Source organism: Medicago sativa, chromosome 6 (assembly GCF_051527215.1).
Source record: "Medicago sativa cultivar Bolivia chromosome 6, Bolivia_mono, whole genome shotgun sequence".
Lineage (NCBI taxonomy): Eukaryota > Viridiplantae > Streptophyta > Magnoliopsida > Fabales > Fabaceae > Medicago > Medicago sativa.
In genome coordinates, this window is record NC_140754.1 from 101,882,065 (window position 1) to 101,890,509 (window position 8,445).

Consider the following 8,445-nt stretch of genomic DNA (forward strand, 5'->3'; position numbering starts at 1 on the left):
GGTATTGATGATGAAACGCGTTCCTGATGAAAAATGGGAAGAAAGTTTTGACTATGCACTGATTATGGCATGACTTGGAGGAAAAAATATTTTGGACCCCTGGACACTTAATTCTGGACTCATTGACACTTTGGTTTTTTTTTACTTGGACAATAAAATAAAAGTGACTAAAATAAAATATGAAAAAATGACTAATTAAAAGATAAAATAAAAATTGAAAATAAAAATAAAAATTATAAAATTAAAATAAAAGATAGAAATAATAAAAAAACTAATAATAAAAATAAAGTGAGAAAAGGGCCCGAATCGGAACAAAAATGAGGTATTTTAAAATACCTTTCTGCCAAAATTTTCACTGAAAAGACAGAATATTCCGGGTCAGAGGACATGTGTCAGTGGGACCTTAGGTCAAAAATTGGGGTAAGACAAATGAAAATCGGCCACATTATGGCCTTCCTACTAAAAAAGGGTCGAAAACGAGTAATGTCCCAAATTAACGAGGATATTTTCTTAACCCCCATTTTGGCTGAATTTTTAGAGAATGCAAAAATATCCCATGGAAGTCATATTTATGTTGTTTACCTATCCAACGAATTGTCACACGCTAAGATTCAATGCAAATCGGCCACATTATGGCCTTCCTAGTAAAAAAGGGTCGAAAACGAGTAATGTCTCAAATTAACGAGGAGATTTTCTTAACCTCCATTTTGGCTGAATTTTTAAAAAATGCAAAAATATCCCATGGAAGTCGTAGCTATGTTGTTTACCTATCCAACGAATTGTCCCATGCTAAGATTCAATACAAACCGGCCACTTTATGGCCTTCCTTATAAAAAAGGGTCGAAAACGAGTAATGTCCCAAATTAACGAGGATATTTTCTTAACCCCCATTTTGGCTGAATTTTTAGAGAATGCAAAAATATCCCATGGAAGTCGTAGTTATGTTGTTTACCTATCCAACGAATTGTCACACGCTAAGATTCAATGTTGTCGCGTCATTTTTCGGAGATCAAGGCTATTTGATTAGCTTTTTGACTCACTAGTTATTTCACGACTGAACATTTAATTTTATTAAGAAAAAAGGGAAAAAAGTTCTAACACCCCATTTTGAAAAGATTTTAGGTTCGGGGGTTGGTTATATTTAGGGAAGGTATTAGCACCCTAAATATTCGTAGTACTCTACGAGAACCTCTTGATTTTATTTAACTTTTTGTACTATAAACTTGCTTGCTTTTTTTTTAAAAAAAAAAAAGAAACTTTGAAATGATTAAAAAAGGAAGACCTAATTGTCTACATTTTATTGATTTGGAAGGACGAGTGTCCTCTGCCTACGTACCCGTGAGGGATCAAAACCTCGTAGTTCGGGGTTAAAAAAAATGACGTTTGATTTGTTTTGTGTTTTTTATTGGTTTTGAAAAAAGGTTTTAAAATAAAAAGTCAAGTGGCAAATGAGAATTGGTTTGTATTTTTTATATTGAAAGAAAAATGGACTCAAGGTATGATTAAATTGATTGAAGTTTGCTTAAGAAATAAAATAAAAAAGAACGATCACTGGATTGAAAATCAAGGTTTATTATGAAAATATTTTTGTGACTTTTGTTATTTGAATGTTTTTGTTGTTTTGGAATATTAAATGAAAATTAAACTAACGGAGCAATAAAAATAAAAGCGCGTGGATTTTTGTAGTGATGTTGGGTCACCACAAAATCCCTAATCTATTTTGTTTTGTATTTTTTGATATATATAAAGCGGTAAAGAAATAAAAGACACACACACACACACACACACACACTTTTCTCATTTATATTTACATTGGACCTAAATACATTCTAATTGCTGGAAAATAAATGACAATAATTAAAATGCTAAATAGAAATAAAATAAAATGCTAAAAAGAATAAAATGCAAGAAAATAAAAGAAAGGGACAACCGGAGGGACAAAAATTACCGAAGGGACAAAATTCCGAAGGGACAGAAAAAAGAGGGAGAAGAAAAGAATAGCTCGTCAACACAAGCTAAATGAGGGAGAAGAGAGAAAAGTTCTTTGAAAACTCAAGAGAACTTTTGGTGTGTGAAATTGTGAAGGATGAGAGCTCTATTTATAGGTTCTAAGGTTGATGAAAAATGGAAAATTGGTTTAATGCACTTTGATGGGGATTTGAATGAGATTGATGGTTTTGGAATGTGATTTGAATGCATTTTCAAATGGGAGAGTTGACATGTAAAAATGGCATGATTGGTGGCACACTTGAGAAAGGAAGAAAAAAAAAAAATTGGACCTTGAGACTATATTTTTTGACAATTTTTGGACTCATTAAAAAAGTTAATAAAAACCTAAAGAAGTAATTAAACGAAAAAATAAAAATAAAATGGCAAAATGGAAAATAAAAAAAAATATATAAAAATCAAGACTGAATAAAAATGAAAGATAAAAATAAAAACTAAAAGTTTAAAAAAATAAGACTAATAAATAAAAAAAGTGAGAAGAGGTATTGATGATGAAACGCGTTCCTGATGAAAAATGGGAAGAAAGTTTTGACTATGCACTGATTATGGCATGACTTGGAGGAAAAAATATTTTGGACCCCTGGACACTTAATTCTGGACTCATTGACACTTTGGTTTTTTTTTACTTGGACAATAAAATAAAAGTGACTAAAATAAAATATGAAAAAATGACTAATTAAAAGATAAAATAAAAATTGAAAATAAAAATAAAAATTATAAAATTAAATAAAAGATAGAAATAATAAAAAAACTAATAATAAAAATAAAGTGAGAAAAGGGCCCGAATCGGAACAAAAATGAGGTATTTTAAAATACCTTTCTGCCAAAATTTTCACTGAAAAGACAGAATATTCCGGGTCAGAGGACATGTGTCAGTGGGACCTTAGGTCAAAAATTGGGGTAAGACAAATGAAAATCGGCCACATTATGGCCTTCCTACTAAAAAAGGGTCGAAAACGAGTAATGTCCCAAATTAACGAGGATATTTTCTTAACCCCCATTTTGGCTGAATTTTTAGAGAATGCAAAAATATCCCATGGAAGTCATATTTATGTTGTTTACCTATCCAACGAATTGTCACACGCTAAGATTCAATGCAAATCGGCCACATTATGGCCTTCCTAGTAAAAAAGGGTCGAAAACGAGTAATGTCCCAAATTAACGAGGAGATTTTCTTAACCTCCATTTTGGCTGAATTTTTAAAAAATGCAAAAATATCCCATGGAAGTTGTAATATCCCGCCTGACAGTATCGGTATATTACCCGTTGACCGTGTCAGATGAATTTAATTCATGGAAAGTAAGTTATTGGAAATATTTTAAATGACATGTCAGCTATTTACGGGGAAAGTATCAGAGTCGTTTTGAACACGCAATAACCAAGGGTAATATGGTAATTTCATGTGGGAAGGATATTTATTTGGTAAGACACCCAAAATATCTCATTTGTAATCTTCTTTCTCTCTCTAAGTTGAAGTAAGCAATTTTCTCTTCTTCCTCTCTTCTCCCACACGCCCTCTTCCTCTCTTCTCTCTACCAAATCTTCCCAAATCTTCATCCTCTCATGGCAAGTTTTTGGATTATGTTTCCTCAAGATCTCTTAAGTTAAGGAAAGCTTGAATTTGGTTTAATTTCTCTACTTCTCCTCTCTTTCAAGAAGTTAGGGTTTTGGTAGTTTGGGAGTTTAAAACATAAAGTTGTGCTTGAAGTGGTTCCTTTATGATTAAAGAAGGAGAATAGATGATGTTTAGAGGTTGGGTTGAAGGACTAAAGTGTGGATTGTGATTCTTGGAGTTTTGGAATCAAGAAGGCAAGTTAAGATTTGTTTGATGGTAAGCTTCCAAAACTTATTCTTTTATGATCACTTGAGATTAAGGGAGTGTATATTGTGTTTAATTCTTCTCTTTTCTCCTCTTGAAGAAGTGTATGGAAAACTAGGGTTTGATGTATGGTGAAGAGGGATTCAAATTGGTACAAGGAATGGTTTCTACATGATCAAGGTAAGAATGTTAAGGTTGAATGGGTTAATATCTTTATCCTTCCTCACCAAGAATTCCTTTTGACATTATGTTTTGAATATGTGTTTTGAGGGTAATGTTGAGGTATGGTTTTGAGCTTGAAATGGTGTCTTGGTTTGCAAGAAAAGGATGATAGGTTTGAATGGTATGAGCAAGGAAGCAAAGGGAGCAAAACTAAGGTTTTGGGCATGTTGATGCTTGGAGCTTGGAGTTGCTTCAAGATAGTGATTAGGTGAGTTCCTTAGATAGCTCCCACCCTTGGGATTATGTGATATATGATTGTATGATAACCATGAACTTTTCTAGGGTTTTTATATGTATATGTTACCCCTTTTTGTGTCATGCATAAATGTACATGTGAATACTTGTTTTGAGACTATTTTACAGGTTCTATATGATCTTTAGCAACTTGCCATGCATTGGGATACTTGTATTGAGGTTTTTGGGTCAAAAACTCTATTTTTGGATGTCTGGACTGTCCTAGCTCGCAGTGGCGAGTAAACTACTCGCAGTGGCGAGCTGGAAGTCGAAGGAGGGGTGTTACTCGCCCCCAGCTCGCATACAACTCGCAGTGGCGAGTAAGGATTACTCGCAGTGGCGAGTAAAGCACTCGCAGTGGCGAGTGACAGGGTGCCAGCTCCCTGTTTGCGTGCTTCAGGTCCTTTTAATGCACTTTGGTCCAGTTTCTTCGAGCATGCTTTTATAGTACTAAACCCCTCAATACATGACTCCAAGGCTTGGACTTTTAAAAATGTTTCTTGATAGTTAAGCAAGTATTCATAACGTATAAATAAGCATGGCATACAAGAGTTTAGTACGTGAATCGAATGGGTAGCAAGCATTAACTAAGGAAGGGAATGGAATTAGAACCTCGACGTAGAAGTTGAGATTTAGTATGTTGAACAGAAATTGATATGTATGATAAAGTGCGATGAATATTCTTCTACGCTCATGAACTTATATGTTATTACCCAAAGGATCGATTATGGAACCGAGTTAAGGAAATTAACTCAAGAGGTTATAGATTAACCATTCATGTATGCATAAGATTATGATTAATGAATGTGTAGGTGCCATGTCTCTTGCAATCCATGAAGGTATGGATTCAAGGGGTTCTCATGATGAGAACGGGGAAGGCTCCGTAAGGGGATCACATGGTACTGAGTAATGAATATGTAGGTGTTCGTGTCTCTTGCAATCCATGAAGGTATGGATTCAAGGGGTTCTCATGATGGGAACGGGGAAGGCTCCGTAAGGGGATCGCACGACACTGAGGGAGTCCGATGTACGTACATCGGTCATGATGGGATTGTTCTCGGGGTTACTCCACCCGGGACTCTCCGTAAAATGAATCAAGATAATGATTGTTTGTTCAACGCTAACTTAATGAATGAACTTATGTACGACCATGCATGTTATGTTTATGATTATGTCTATCATTATGTAAGAATGATTCCATGTAAGTTTATGTTCAAGAAAAGAGCACTAGATGCTATACGACAAGTATAAGACATGGAATAGAGCAAGTAAAGATTATGATACCGGTGACGATCTTAGGTTTCCCCTAATCGTCCGGTCTAGATTCGTGTCATGACATGTTATGCTTATGCCTTGATACATAGAGCGTATCCTTGGCAATGCGGTCCTAGACTCCCCCTCGGCCGCCATGACACGTATAGGAAGTGAAGCCTATAACAAGTATGATATGATTATGACGGCTCTAGTATGCACTACCGTCTAAGTATGCAAGTCCCCACACACGTATAATCAACCGTCAGGTTGTAATGTAGACACGTGGTGACCGTAGGTTTCCCTTGAGGTTGCCTATAGCCTAGGATTTAGGGGAACTCACTGAGACATTATGTCTCATCCCAATCCTTATTTGTTTCAGATAAGCAGGATGTTTATGCATGTTCGGAGCCGGATGGATATTACTTCAAGGGTTCGTTCGTAAAGTTGCAGGACGTTATAGACATCAAGGATGTAATTTTATGTATGGATGAGTTGTGATGTATTATTATTTATACGAACGTAACTTGTTGTAAATATTATTCATTCGAAGTATTAATTGTTGTATATTTTAATGTATCCAGTACTAATATTAACGCACGTGTCAGACTTTCTAGATACGTCTGGTATGGGTGTTACATTTGGTATCAGAGCAGGTCGATTCAGACCGTGCCTTGGGTCATTAAATTACAACTAAGGTAGTGGGACCATTGGGTTCCGGGTAAATGTTCTAATTGTTGTTGTTAGATGAGCCTGATCAACTCAATTTAGCATTCGAGGACTAGAATAGATGCCTGAGAGCTGAATAGGACCCAGGAGGAATGAAGTATGTGATGAAGTAGTTGATCGTGCCAAAAGGTGGCCGGTGAACTAAACAAGTGGAAGTGTGAATCCTCCGAAAATGTAAGATATGTTAAGAAGGAACGTTCCGACAGTATAGGTTAAGATATTATGGAATGTCAGAATAAGGCTACAAGATAGTGAGAAGTCGGCATATGATGACAGAGTCAGCAGGTTCTCAGGAATAACAATATGTGAAGGAAGTTAAGAATTCAAGAGAAAGGTTTATGTTATCAGGATTAAGGCATTGATTTCCGACGTGCCAAGAATTGTATCGAAAAGGTTGATGTTGCCATGCATATGTTATAAAATATTTTACTATGATAGGAATGAATGATGTGCATTGGGTACTTGAGAATAAGAATTTTATGCAATAAATGTTTTATGAAAAATAGAGTTGGAGAAGCTCACCAATAGCAAGCTTGGGACGAAACTTTCCGTTTTTATGAAATCTTCTATTTCGTTCCTATGGTTTGCAATAACTATTGGGGAGATGTCTTCACCGTAATATTTTATGTGATCAAGAATCTTTTACGATATCAAGTAATGAATGCATATCATATCCTAAGATTTTCAAGGAAGAAGGCATGGGCAATCATCAACGAAGTCGATACGGTTTAAGGTAGCTTTGGAGGTTGATGTGTCAAGAGCCAAGATCGAGAGTATAGAAGTTCCAGCGTTTAGAAGGAAAGTCTCAGATGATTATGCATGAGGTATGAATTAAGAAGTTAAAGCGATGCAAAGTTATGAGAAATCACAAGGTTCATGGATTATGAGAAATTATGGTGTATCTCTCGAACCTATGTTTTGCTTAATAGACTTGTTGATGCTCGATATGATGTTGAATCATAAGGTTTATTTAAAAAAAAAAAAAAGATTTACGCGTATGGGTAATTGAAGTTGACATTTTGAAAATTCATGAGATTTTCTATGAACAGGTTCGCTACGATACTCGTAGAGCGAGCTAGACTCATTAAAAATCTAGATTTGATGACGCGCATGTGTTATCAACTCGTTCTATGATTTTAGAGTAACAACAGGGGCCTAAACTCAATATCTATATATAAAGTAGAAGATTTTCAACGTCAATAACCCGTGCGCTAGTTTGCGAAGTTTTCTTTAAAAGAAAAATCGACGAGCAAGCATTGGTATGATTAAGCAAAATATAGAATGTGAGGATGCAAGGATTAGATGTTCAAGAAAGATATGTTCAAGTGCTAGATGAGTTTGTTAAAGGAATTCAAGTTTGATCGGAACCAAGTTCAAGTATGTTATGTATACCTCCACAGGTAAATGCAACCAGCAATAATGTAAGGTTGTGATGTTGGATGCACCATGGAAGATCTTGAAAATAATTCAAGAAGTTAATATTCAAGTGATAAGCACGAATTGAAGTCTCAATTGCTTTAACGGATTAGAGTAATGGTTTAAGCCAACCGGTGGGAATCAGAGTAGCGCCATGAAAGTTAATCGGTAATCATGAAATATGGAAAACATGTAAGATTTAGAAGGTTTGACTTGCGACTCAAGTAAAGAATCAAAGTATCAAGAATGATGACCGGTTTCCGGAAAAGGTATTAACGCTCAAGCGATAAACGAATGGGATGATGTGAAAAATCCAGTTAATGTCAAGGGGCTCAAGGATTTTATATGGTTATGGTAGTGTAATACGAATAAGTATATCAGTTAATAATGGACGAATCCACTCACGAAGTTAAGCATGTTATCAAGAAAGGAGAAACAACTCTTGAGTTTTATGCAATGAGCTTCATACCCTTGTGTGCAAGCTTGTTGAATGAAAACGATACTTGTTAAGACATGTCAAGTCATAGTTTTATAACTTTTAAAGCTAAAATTGGTATTATGGAACTTGGAAACGATGATTATTTTTCTAACCTCATGGGATTATATATTTTCAAAGCTGATAAGATACGTTTTAAGTAACTCGCTTAAGACGTATGAACTTCAGGACCAACTTGTTGTTGACAAGTTAGGAGCGAGATGTTAAACCTTTTTCAAAATATAGAAACTCGTTCGATGGTTCTGTGGTACCATTACAAAATCAGTTTTGG